Below are 14793 nucleotides of genomic sequence, written 5' to 3' on the forward strand. Positions count from 1 at the left end.
GGCGTGTGGCTTTGTTGTTGTTAGTGACTTATTCTGATATACTACACGACCTTTAGTGGGTTAATCGCTTTCTTTCATTTGCAGTGTCGGTTATTACGGACTTGCGATTTGGACGTCTGATTGGTTGTCAGTTTTTGATATTGGAAAAACAACAGAGAGGGGCGAGGGGGAGTGAGTGAAGAACGGCTTCTATTCGGGTTAATAATGTAGTAATTTGTTAGAAGTAAACTTTGACAATTTCAACGACTTTGATATTCATATATATATTTATTTTTTTTAGTAGGGACATAGGCTTTTTATCTAGGCTAAAGTCACGATATCTTGCAATCGTGGCGTTCTATTTCTTCGGTAGTGCCCTGCGGGTATCATTAATAAGTTGAGAAACACACGATTAATTTATATCCGCTTGTCAATTATTTTTTCCGGTTAAAATATCGTGTTCGAATGGTTTTACTCTGAGCGACTGGTTAGGGCTTGGATCTCCTGTAGTGGCGATCCATATGGGGGAAAGCTTTTTTAACTCCCAAAATTTTCGTCTTTGTGAATTAGGGTATTCATTTGAAATAAGAGTATCTTCAACTTGAGTTGTGAATGCTATTATCTCTTCTGATATGTGACCGCTTAGAATCCATCCAAACACCATGGGCTAGCAGGGTATTTGAAACTTTTTCAATGCCTTCTAGCATTATTTGGGGTATTAGGCTGCTGCCTAATAATCAACTTGCGCGGGGGTGTGGTAGTTGGGATCCGCTAATTTGAGTTGGGCAAATTTTTGCCGACAGAACTATAGCTCTATTCTTACATCCGCATTGGGGGAAATCAAGGTTTATTGAGCAGATTTTATTAGAGTTTTATATTACTCTTCCACCCATTCCGCTCTAACCCAGCGGCGCACTGCTAACCCCGGACGGACCCCATGTCCACAATATGCATTGCGTAATTCATACAAATAAAAGATTAAAACACCGCTGACCCAATTTAAAATTGTAATGCTTATCGTAGGCAGTCTACTTACAATGCACATTACAATTTACAAACGAAGACGTATTGTAATGAACGCCCGAAGAGTATTCGGTCACATCATACTTTCCGATAACAAGCAAAACCAGTATGTAAAGGACGCTAACCACAAAGCAATGGCAAAGTAATCTGAGTTGTAATCCATTCATTCCGATATACCGCCTTCGAAGTTTTGAAGGAGTATTCGATTACGTAATGTGCATTTGTGCCGCTGGGAAGCTTAATTAATTCTCTCCCATGTTAAATCGAAACAATCGCAGTTGGCAGTCAAATTTTGCTTTCATTTTCAGAATGAAGAGCTTGTATATTAGCTGTTTTTGAACAGCATGGTAGTTCGGTTTCGAGTTCGGGATTTGCGGGGTTTTCGGATTTAGCTGTTGCAACTAGCCCTCGGGCTCTTTGAAGGTAGAGCTATTTTTGGGGGCAAAGTTATTAAAATGGAGCATCGAGTGATGCCTCTTTTGGCAATATACACAATTGAATTTACTTTCAGTCTTTTAACATGTGAGAGCGTGAGAGCCAATTTGTACAGAGCCTATTATTTCTAACGACATTATAGCATTCGGTTGTCGTAAGTTTTTTACTTTTCTCGCAAGTTCTTAATTTGTGACCTCCTTTACACAATTCGCATGACGCAATTTATTTTCAATTGTGTATGATTGCGATCTATTGAATCTTCTATTGTGTGATGTGGGATTTCTGGCTTGTGGTATATTGAAGCTTCTATGTATATCATTTTGTGTCTTTTTGGGTTTCGATGCTACTTCGTACTTGGTAGTGCGAAAATCTTTTATTTGTTGTCATGCTGGGATGAGAGCGATTGCTCCCATAACAGTAATGATTTTACCCGTAAATGGTGCGGAACATATATACATTTAACAGAATTGGGTCCCAACTATCAGTGGGGATATTTTGTGTCGATAGAAGCGAAAGACAGTGTGCAAAGTTCTGTCTAATCCTAGAAACACAAAATAAAAAAATCGTGACTTTGGCAACGTTCCGAATAAATAAAACTATTTGCCGTCAGTTTCCAGCGCATTTAAAAAAAATTGTCTAACTTTCGTAAATTTCTAAAACCGCTATCTAAATCTAAATGATTTATTCAAATATTTAGTATTGAATTCAATTCCATTGAAACATTTAATTTTTCGAATACGGAATAGTAATGGCTTTATTCATAAAAAATAAAGTAGGTTTAAAGAGCTTTACAGAGTGACGTTTTCATACATTCATAAACCTTTTTTTAAAGTTACTTTTTATGAATAAGGCCATAAAGCGACAAAGAATGAGCAATCCTTCATATCCAAAGGAAAAATTAAAAACTAAAAAAAATATTAAATGTAAAAAATTATAAAAAGTAGCAACTTGGTACCAACATTAGACACAATAAGCAACTGTATTCGTCTCATTCTCTTCGCTGCACACATGTGTTTTTTTTTAAGAAGTATCACTTCTATCACGAGTACGGTGCTGCACTCGCTTTTTTACTCATGAATTTTTGCTCAGTAGCAATTTATACATAATTAGGAGCGGCACATAAAGTGAACTAAAGGCATTCATGCATATGTATATCCCTTCGTCTGATACATGAGCCCAGCCAGGCCTTTTCCATTTTCAAACTACAAAAATAGGTACTTTAAATATAGCTAGAGGCTTGAAATTTCAGGTAGCTTACTAAAGTTTAGTGAACTACCAATCTGTAAAAAATCATGTCGGTATCATATATATAAAGCTAGGTATATAGACATGTTGATTAATACATCACATTCGTAACACATAGGTCTGGCTGGACCCACATATGAATATATGTGTATGTAATTTTTACCTAAAATGAAGGAATGCAACCGTTTCTCGAATTTTCTTTTAAATTTTTGAATTATCATGGCAAGAGATGATTTTTACCTAAAATGAAGGAATGCAACGGAATGCAATGGAATATTACCCCATTAAAATTTTACTCGCCTCCAAAGCTCTTCCATGTTACTGGAGCTCGCTTGTGCTATGCTAATCCTCTCTTGACCACAGCGCTCAATTTTTCGTTGGCGATGAGGTCTGGGATTTGTGCTGCCCACTGCATTACGTGAAAATTTTGCTCAAGTAGCCGGCGGTGTCGGATATTTTTAGAATCCTTTGGATCTCCGTCCTGCTGGCAAACAACTTCTTCCGCAGGGTTTGCGCTTTTGTCTACAAAGTCCGGCAAATTTGTTTGGAGGATATGTTCATTATACCTTTTATATTAACCCATGGCACCAAATGCCAGCAAGTAAAACATCCCAAGCTATTAAGCTGCCACTGGAATTAATTAAAGTCACGAGACTTGGAGCTTTTGGACTGAAAAGGGGTAATATGTTCCGATGGAACGAAAATTAATTGTTTCAAAAGTGATAAAAAGGCATATTTTTGGCGAAAGACCTTATCAATATCTTCAAAAACACCATGCCAAGAAAAACATCTAACATGGTGGCCAGCACAAATCCCAGAGCTCAAAGCTATCTAAAAATTTAGCGCTCTGGTCAAGAGAGGATTAGCATAGCACAAGCGAGCTCCAGTAACATGGAAGAGCTTTGGAGGCGAGTAAAATTATAATGGGGTAATATTCCAAGCAAAATCATAGAAAACTCGCTATTAAAAGCAAAGGAGTCTCCACAATCCTCTTGATATATACCTCCTAAAATCTCAAAACAGAAAAGTTCAAAACTGAGTGAAGAGAGTTGCCTTGCGTTTTTGCTGTGAATCACTTGTTAATTTTTCTGTATACTAGGCTTTATACCTAAGATAATAAGGACAAATTTCTGAAAATTTCAAAGCAATCCGCTTATTATTAAAAAAGTTATGTTACTGTAAGTAATAAAATGTCGAACATGCACTCAGTTTTGATCGCCAGCGTATTTAAATAATAAAATTAAAAAATAGAAAGCTCTTAAATTAAGTAAATATTTGTATAACATACAATAAATAAGTTTAACTGAACAAATGTTGCACATAATAGTTGCGTTCCAGATGCTTCACTATTTGCAGGTTTTTACAGGAAGTCGTTCCAGGGGACCACCTCCCATAAGGTTTATTAATGGGGAAAACAGCTGTTCCTGCAAATCGTGAATTTCGTGAATATCGTGAAGCATCTGGAACGCAACTAATTTCTATATAAATGTATACAATTTGCATGTGGGTCCAGCCAGACTCATGCGTACCGAATGTGCCAAATAAACATGTGTCTGACGGAGAGATATAGCATTTTCATTTTAAATGAAACCATTTTCAAATTAAGCGAAACCTTTTTCAAATTAAATGAAACCTTTTTCATGTTAAGCGAAACCTTTTTCAAATTAAATGAAACCTGAAATGAAAAAAGTTTCATTTAATTTGAATAAAGTTTCATTGAATCTGAAAAAGGTCTCATTTAATTTGAATAAAGTTTCATTGAATCCGAAAAAGGCTTCATTTAATTTGAAAAAGGTTTCGCATCATCTGAAAAAGGTTTCAATTAATTTGAAAAAGGTTTCGCTTAACCTGAAAAAGGTTTCATTTAATTTGAAAAAAGTTTCATTTAAACTGAAAATGCTATATACAAATGTAGGTAAGAATGTATGCGTCTTCCCAGTTAGGTTAAAGGCGGGTATAGTTGCATACTGTGTACATACTTACAATTAAAAAAAGACAGCGTTAGATAGCTTGTTTTAAGGCCCTTCTACTTATATCCACATCAATGGTATGGAATGAGTAGTGTGGCCTCAGCGATAGTTTAAAAAATTTCCTTTTTTCGAATTTCAGGCAGCAGCCACACCCACAAAGGCATATGAATGGAAATATCCTGGAACAAAACCTTTTTAGTTTTTTGTTCTTTAATTCCTGAAAGTTAAGTGAAGGTACGTACAGATGCTACGCACATCGCAAAGCATCTCCTAGTGGAGACACGAACCAAAACCATTTTAGCTCTATATCTTTCCAACTAGTATCCGGAACTCAATATATAAGTTATCGTTGGAAAGGTATTGACCTATAGAATAACATTAAATATGTCGGATGTACCCACTTACCCACGTAAAACGGAAAAAGCAAAAAAACGCCTAATTTTTAAGAATCCGGTTAAGAATCGATTATGAAGCTCGAATACATTTTCTGAACTCGTACTGCAAGACCTTTCCAACGATACCTCAAACATGTCGATTGGACCTCTGGATAAAAACTTCCAAATCTCGTGTATATATAAGCGAGTCATTTCAGCGTGCTACTGTGGCTGCTTTCGTCACTCGGGCGCACTGCCGTGCGCTGTGATATGTATGTATCAGGGTTGTTGCGAATATTCGCATTCGCAACCGCGGAGCTTCCGCATTATTTTTAACATTCGCATTCGCTTTCGCATTCGCAAAAATCAATGCGGATCTTTTGAGAATGTGAATATTGAAGGGACCGGAAAGTACAGTTATTTTTTACGAGTTAAACTTGGCCAAATATTTGTTATTCCGAAATAAAAGTCTTTTCCGGATAATAAACAAACCGCTTATCCAAATTAAACAAGTTTGGTATCAAATGAGAGAGGACTTAAAAAGCTTTAAAACTGAAATATCTACATGAAGAAAGCTACATATTGAAAAATATTTCAATAAAAAATTTTAATTAACTACCATAGAACAAAAGTTGGGTCAGGTATGTATATTAGAGGTATACGCCGCCAAGCCACGCCGCCGCCGCCGCGGATTTTTGTCATTCCCCACGCGCCGCCGCCGAGTTACGAAAATATCGGCGCGGCGACGGCGGCGTTCGGCGCCTAAGGAATTTTGTACAAAATTTTCGTGATGTATGTACATTGAATATATCGTTTGAACGAACTAAATACTACTTGTATAAAATACAACTTTACGAAATGAAAATTACATTTTTAAATCAGTTTTTTTTTGCATAATTTGGGCCACTGAACAAGAATATGATCTCCTTTATTTTTCCAAAAATAGCGTAACTCAGAAAAGACATAGGTAACATATTTTTCGACGAAAGCATTTATTACAGTTAGATTAGGGTCTAATACTGGTAATCTAACGATTTTTTCCGCAGTAGACATTTCTTTTCAATACTACAACAATACTACTTTTTTATACACCTACTACACCAACAAGAAAGTTATAACATATCAAAAACTTTAACGCCAATATCTCACAAAGCAGTTATAATAGAAGCGGCCTCTTTGCATCTAACTCCTCAATTATTGGAGATAAAACAAAGACAAGTTGATTTTTCTATGTATTTTTTTAATATTTTAAACAAACACATTTTTCGCTAATATTTACACTCGTAAGTTATTTCATTCTGGGGTCCCACATACGCATACAAGTACTAGGTGGCTGTGCGAAAATTACGTTAGCATTCCTTAGTGGTGGTCAAACCCCAGGAAGGTTTTGCTCCCTCGGATCGCAATGTTTTCTACACAGGGTTAAAGTTCCCTCTTTATGGTAAACATAAGTATTAAATATTTTTCATTACATTCGGTTCTCTTTAGAAAAATTTGGCGCTTCATATTTTAGTGGAAATTTTAACCATCTATAAGCCATTTTTTTCAACAGTGGGTCAAAAAGACCCGTTCTGGTTCGAGTTGATGGGTTAAACTTTTGGAAAAAAAGTAGACCAACCTTGTTTTCAATATGTAATCCGCAAAAAATCGTAAGAACTCCGTAATTTAACATAATGGTTGATAAGATTATTGCAAAAATTTATTGAGAGCGACATAAATTACCCCAATAACTGAACTTTTAAAGTTTTTTTATTTCTTTATTTTATTTAACTAGTACATAGGGATCTGTACAGAACATAGAGATCCGTGTGTGTATGTATGTATATACCTCAGACCTTCTTCTGTTCGCCCATCAATCAGCGTCAGACACTCAACATGTTAATTCCAGTAGGAAGTAACCATATTTAAATTTAAAACTAATTCAATAATGAAATAAATAGAATTATAATAATAGAATAATTGGCATGGCGAATGCCTAACGCTAACGAGTTGAAATTATACGATTAGTAGTCATGGCTCTTTGAAATCTACCTTATGAGCAGTAGCGCCGGCGTTTCCAGGCGCGCTGGCGTCGCCGCCGCCACCGAATATTTTTGAAGTTGACCACGCCGCCGCCGCAAAGCCTGTCGGCGTAAACTCCTAATGTATATGAATTTATTTTGTATTAAATTGTAAAAAAAATATAAATAGTATAATAATAGTAAATATAGTACAAAAGCCATCTCAATCCTCTTTCATATAATACAAAATTTGTTTAATTTGGATAAGCAGTTTGTTTATTATCCGCAATAAAAAGTATTAGGCAAGTTTAAAGGCTCAGTTATGCATACTTTGCATTGTATGAGAGTTGTCACATAAGGAATATGTTAAATGAGCTTTGCGTGGGAGCGGTTACCTAACTCACAGCATTACATATGTAAAAGTCTGTTGATTTTTGATTTTTACGTAAAATGTCATGCAGTGCAGTGCAGTGTAGTGCCAAGTATGCATAACTGAGCCTTAACTCGTAAAAAATAACTGTTATTTTCGGTCCCTGGAATATTGTGCAAGTGCACTTATAAAACGTATATCTAACCAGTCACAGAATAAAGCATTAAAAACGAATTACAAAAACTAAAATCGAAAAACGTTGATGATGTTACAGGTAGGGTTCGAAATTTCAGACTCTGGTATCGATACTGGGTACTCATTCTGGCATCGAGCTCATGGTATCGATACTCTAAAAGTATCAGGGAAAAAGTATCGATACTACTCAGTATCGGACTCATTAAAATACGTTTTTTGGGATACTAAAATTATTTTATTCTTCAATCGTATATCTAGTTATTTCCTGAACTTAAAACAATAGAAATTTAAAATATTTGATTTTTATTTCATTGCTGAACTTACTTTCACGTTAGAAGTAATTTTAACGTTAAATGTACTTTCACGAATTTCAAGTTTTATTAAGAAATTTTTGCAAAGTTTTAGTATGCATTTAAGTAGCCTATTCAATTTTAGTATAATAATGTGCAAGTTTGAATTAAAAGTCAACGGTAGTAGGCTACACGTAAATTTGAATAGGTTACAAAACTGCATTCCCAAAAAGTTTCTAAAAAATCTGCATTTTCGTGAACTTTGCTTAAAGTAATAAAAAAGGTTTATAAACTGAAAATGTATGAAAATGTCATTTTATTAAGCTCTTTAAACCTACTTTATTTTTTATGAATAAGGCCACTAAACTTTCACTTATTTGGTTTATGTTATACAACAGAATACACGCAATTTCAGTTTATTTTAAGCGATAGAACAAAATTGAATGATAGTAATCCATATAAGCAAAGAAAGCAATGGAAGAAAAAATTTAAAAAGTGTGCGTTTTAAAAAGTATTCGATACTACGAGTACTTTGCAAAGTATCGAGTAAAATCACGAAATAAGGTATCGAGTATTAAAGTACTCATTTTTATACCCTCAGTATCGATACTTACTCAATATCGATAGTATCGTTCGAACCCTAGTTACAGGTTGTCCAAATTCCGAAACAATCAAAAGAATGAGAATGAAGAATTCTCTCGAAAACAACGGTGTTTAAACAACCATGTTGCCATGATGTTAGATTGTGAATAGGAAAGTCAGGAGGATACATCCGACATTTGCAGCCCCAATGAATTTCTCAAAACAGGATTATTGCAATAAAAATAAATAAACATAACTCAAAGTCTCCTCAACTGGAGCAGCGTCAATCGAAAAGAATTAACAATTTTGTCAAGTTTCAACTTTTTCAAGTTTGTCGCCTCGAGCGAGTAGTTACATAATGGCGCAGGTTTGATTTACGACCCTTTAAAAAGTTTTTATCAAATACAATGTTCCATTTTTTAAATTGAAGCACTAAAAAAACATTATTAAAAATTACTAACAATTAAATTTTTTATTTACTTAAATCACCTAATTTGCTCACCTAAATTAGCATCCGCGGATGTCTAAAATTCCACATTCGCAACATCCCTAGTATGTATTTAGGTACATATGCATATAAATATGTGAATATTATATTAGGGCAGAATTTATGTAAATCAACAAATAAAATTTATTTATATACATAAGCATAGATTATTTAATACAATATTTTTTAAAGTAATATACATGAATATAAACATCCATAACATGTGGCCCGTCCACATATAACTTTGGCGTTGCGTTGGCGTTGAATTTCAATTCAAGTCAAAATTTGGCAACGCTTACCAAACAAAGCAGAAAGATCGCGTAGGTCGGTCGTCAGCTGTTGCAAATAAATAAAATTATGTGAAATATTTTTTCCTTTTAATCAAATGAGGACAAGAAATATAATTTTTCATGCAATTATTTATATGAAATATTAATTCATCTGTCGTTAGTATAATAATTTAGTGACCAAAGCTTTCTCTGCCAAGCTTCATTGAAGAAAGCATACTTTTAACATGCGTATGAATGTATGTACCTAGATAAAACTGGTCAAAATAAAATGAAAATCTTACTAATATTATAAATGTGAAATTTTGTATGTTTGGCTGTTTGGAAAACCATCACGCGGAAACGACTGAACGGATTTGCATGAAATTATGTACACAGATAGCTTAAGGGCCAGATTGGACAATAAGCTGCTTTTTTTAAGAGTTGCCACCTGTTAAAAAAGTTTAATTTATTTAATACGCGGGAACGACTGAACGGATTTGCATCAAAATTAGCACACATATAGCTTATGACCATAATTGGAAAATAGGCTACTATTCTTAAGAGTTGGCACCTGTTAAAAAAGTTTAATTATATTAATACGCGGAAACGACTGAACGGATTTGCATGAAATTTTGAACACGGATACCTTATGATCTAGGTTGGAAAATATCTACTTTTTTTTTAAGAGTTGCTACCTGTTAGCAAAATTTAATTTAATAAATACGCGGAAATGACTGAACTGATTTGCAAAAAAGTTTTCACACAAATATCTTATAAGCTATATTGGAAAATAGGCTAACTTTTTTAATAGTTGCCACCTGCTAAAAAAGTTTAATTAAACTAAAACGCGGAAGCGTCTAAAGGGATCTGGATGAAATTTTGCAAACAGATACCTTATGACCTACGGTGGAGAATAGGCTACTCTTTGAAAGAGTGGCCACCTGTTAAAAAGTTTAATCAAATTAATACGCGGAAGCGACTGAACAGAGTTGCATGAAATTTTGCACACGGATAGCTTATGACCTGGGTTGGAAAAATAGGTTACTTTTTTTAAGAGTTGCCACTTGTTAGAAAAGTATAATTAAAGTAATACGCGGAAATGACTGATCTGATTTGAGTGAAAGTTTGCACACTCATAGTTTATGACCTAGATTGGAAAATAGGCTACTTTTTTAAGAATTACCACTTGTTTGAAAATGCAATTTTGCCCACAGATGGTTTATGATCTGTATTGAAAAATAGGCTACTTCCTTAACCGGTTCTCTATAAGAAAGGAATTTGGTACACTTACTACGGATTTCGAAAGGATGGTCTTAGACTGAAAGTAATTCCGATAACTCAAGGCCCCTTCCATACAAATTGGAATTTTCATATAACATACATATCTCTGGAAGTATTTGTGGGAGAGAACTGGAACTTGGTATAGAGATATGTATGTGAAATCAATGTTGGCACTAATCGATTGATTTTTTAATCAATTAGTTAATTCAAATAAATTCAATCTGATTACAGTTAATCATGATTAATTTTAATCTGACTAAACAGTTAATCATAACCGCGATTAAAAAAATTAATTTTTAATCACTAACGCTTAATTTGATCAAGTAGGTTTGATGATTAATTAGTTTGTGCTGGAATTTTCCAGTGCACACAAAGCAAGTTAATCCGGTATGCCTAAATCGGGTTTCCTCATCAATCTAAGCAATTTGGTATGCATTTTCATTGAGATCTATACCAACAAACGTTATACAAACTAGGTTTTAATATCCCTCTGCACATGTGCGCTGGGTTGTAAAAGTTCCCAGTTTTTGTATTACTAATAACAATAATTATATTTTTTTTTATATTATGTGCTTTTTATAAGCGTAAAACACAAAATAATTACTATAACTGGTGTTTGGTTTCAAATTCGGACAAACTAGACAACTTAATCAGATTTTATTTTTAACTGGACTAACGATTAATGCTTAAACTTAATTGAACGTAATCGCAGACAGCGATTAACGATTAAACAGATTTAGTGATTAATCGTACAGTTGATTACGACTAATTAATTTTAATCGTCAAGCGCGATTAACATTTTAATTGTTAATTTTTAAACGTTAATCAGATTAACATTTTGCCAACACTTTGGGAAATCATATTCATATTCACGGAGAAAAATCGACGTTTTTTGAAAAGAGGCGTAGCACCTCCCATACTGACTGAAAGTTTCATATTGCATATCTCTTCAAATGTTTGGGGTAAAGTACTCAAGCTTGGTATGGAAATACATATCGCTAGCTTAGAATGAAAAGTTGCTAAGTCCACTTTTTATGAAAACTCATATTTTGATATAAGAGGCTAGAGAAATTGAGTACGCATCGTTTCGAAAATTATAAAGGTACTTACTTTATTTTTTCCTCTTGATAAACAATAAAAGGAAAATTCGCTAAGTCCAAAAGAAGCCCCACAAATCCGATAAGGCCAAAATAATATGACATCCTTTAATAAATATCGAATCCTTCTGGTTTTTATGGAGTTTTGCTTTGCTTTAAACGCGCAAAATGTTTGATTCAAAGTCTTGCGAAATAGTTAAAGCAAATGGCTATAGGAAGATTTTTTCCTCTCCTGTAAAATTTTTTTAAATGGGACTTAGCAACTTTTCTTTCTAAGCTAGCGATATGTATGTATGTATGTGAAACTTATCCCATACTCATGGAAAAAAATGAGACTTATTGGAAAAGGTGGTGTGGCAACTCCCATGCAAATTGATTTTTCTATGCTGGATATCTCTGGAGGTGTTTATTGATTCCATACTCATAGAGAAAAATTTGCATTATTCGAAAAAAGGGCATGCTACCCCCGTACAAATATACTATCTCTAGAGGGTTTCATGGTAGAGTACTAGGACTAGGTAGTGGGGTATGTAAAATTAATTCCAAACTCATGGAAAAAATTAGGCTTATAAGAAAAAGGGGCGTGGCACTTGCTGTACAAATTGACTTTTTCTTGCCACATATCCCTGGATGTGTTTGTGGAAGAATACTGGAACTTGGTATAGAGTGTGTATACAAAATGTATCAATTGCTCATGAAAAAAATATGAGTTATTAAAAAAGGAGGAATGTAGCCTCCCATACATACGAAAAATTTCTTTATACATATCTCTGGAAGGATGGAATATCTCTGGAAGTATTTTAAATTTGTTTTGGAAATTTATTCTAGAAGTTCCGTACTGACAGAAAAAATTTAATTTAATGGAAAAGGGAGAGCCGGCTTCGGCCTTATAATATAAAGCTCCCATGATGCATGCATACCTCTTGAGGCATTTAGCTACAGTAATGAGAAGTGGTATTTTATCAGTCCAGGTTACTAAATTTGAGTTGGAAATATTAAAACCCGCCGTGGTACCTCCAAGAAGGTTACACGTTCACGCGTCGTATCCCTGGAACCATTTGAACGTAAACTTAGAGGGATTGATATCTTTCGTATGCCTAGCACGCATACGAGATTTTATAATTTCATAGTTTTAAACGGCCTAAATACCTTAACTCGATTAAAAAATAACGAGCTATAACAAAATGGGCACAGAAATCAAATATAACATCATTAAATTATAGTATATACATAAATAAATAAATACATATGTGTACATTAGACTGCATCACCAAAAAAAGTTGCAGTTTTTTGCCGGGATAACAAGATTTATTATATTCTAAGACGACCACCAAAATATTTCGAAAAAATTATAAGATTTAAGTGAGCTGGACCGATTTGAAAATACCTCCAAAAATAAAGTTTTTTATGAATAAAAATAGTTTCTTAAAGAACTTTTTGAAAAGGTCCCCTCAGATGACAAAACCAATTAGGCTTAAAAATTCTGCAAACAAATATTTAAAATTTTTTTCAAAGGAATCGTAATAATGCGATTTTTGATGCTGTTTTTTTTTACTTTTTTTCAAAGATTGATTTAAAAAAACTTAAATAACTGGGCCAAAACTATTCTGATTTAGACTTATAGGATCTCGGTAGAAAGGTATTTTTCCTTTTTTTTATTTATGTGCAAAAAAGGTCATTCGTGTCCCAAATTTTTTTTTCAAATACCAACACATCTTAATTCAACTTTGAATGATATTCGTTCATCCTACCTTTCTCTTTCATCCTTTGAATGAGTTTATTAGCAAAGAAATAAAAAGGGTGAGAAAATACCTTTCCAATGATATCTCACAAGTCTAAATCGGGAGAGTTTGGGCTCAGTTATTCAAGTTTTTCTTATACCAATCTTTGGAAAAAGTTAAAAACAGCATCAAAAATCTCATTATGTATTACGATTCCGTTCAAAATTTTTTTTAAATTTTTTTTAAATATTTTTACGCAAATTTTTTAAGATTAAACCGTTTTGTCGTTTGAGAGGATTTTTTCAAAAAAAAATCTTTAACAAACTATTGCTATTCAAAAAAACTCCATCTTTGGAGGTATTTTCAAATCGGTCCGGCTCACTTATCTTAATATATTTTCGAAATATTTTGGTGGACGTCTTAAAATATAATAGATTTTATAATTCTAATGGAAAAAAAGTACCGATTTTTTTTTTTTGTATGCGGAGTGATGCAGTCTAATGTACATATATAAATATATGCATGTGTATATACAATCCTTTACTCGAAATTATTAGTTGTTGCAATTTTTATCTCATACAGTTTTTTCTGACCAAACAATCCGTTTTCCTATCGAATCTTCTTGCCTCATATGCAGGCCTGTGTGAAGACGACTGCGCAGTACACACGGGGTAACGTCGCGCGTTCATATACACGAAGTTGAAGGCGAAAATTAATCACTGATTCTTAATAAATCACTTAAAATTAAATACGCTGAATTTCACTCTATTTTCGCCTTCAACTTCGTGTATACGAACACGCGACACTACCCCGAGTGTACTGAAGCCCTCGATTGCTTGCCGCTCTAAGGGCTAACTATAAAGGGCTAACTATAATATGAATAAGCAAGCGTATGCAAACGTGCGAATACACATAAATCCTATTCTGAAACTATAATGTGCTTAACATCAAGTTTCGTCAAGTTTCACCAAACGTCATTTGCTTAAGGAAAGAGAACTGATCGCACCTTCCGTACGGAATCAGCTGTTTGTCCTCGTACGTATGTATGTACATATGTAACACATGCAGTGTTGCCGCATTGCAATTTTTTTACCGGCATTGGTAATTTTTTTCTTTATTTATCATATTTGGTAATTTTGTAACTTATTTTTAACATGGTAACTTTTTCGATTCAGTCCTACATGTAACACAGGTCAAAAGAAGTTCTGGTTCCACATTAGGAAGTGGGCCGTAAGCGTTTCCTTTTACAGAAACACCTGGTTACCCTGAAAGTTTCGCAAGGCGAATAGTTCTTCGGCGTTTCTAGGTTACTATAATTGTGTGATCTACACCAAACTGCTTGATAGTGGCTATTGTTATATCTAATTAAATGTGGCAACACTGAACTCATGTAAGTAAAATATAGCCACCTAAAAGTCTACACTACGTTGCTTATGCATTTGACAGACTTTTCGTTCATTTTCTGACAGTCAGTT

The sequence above is a fragment of the Rhagoletis pomonella genome, unplaced genomic scaffold, assembly GCF_013731165.1.
Source record: "Rhagoletis pomonella isolate Grant_MI unplaced genomic scaffold, Rhpom_1.0 Rhpom_scaffold_00003, whole genome shotgun sequence".
NCBI lineage: Eukaryota > Metazoa > Arthropoda > Insecta > Diptera > Tephritidae > Rhagoletis > Rhagoletis pomonella.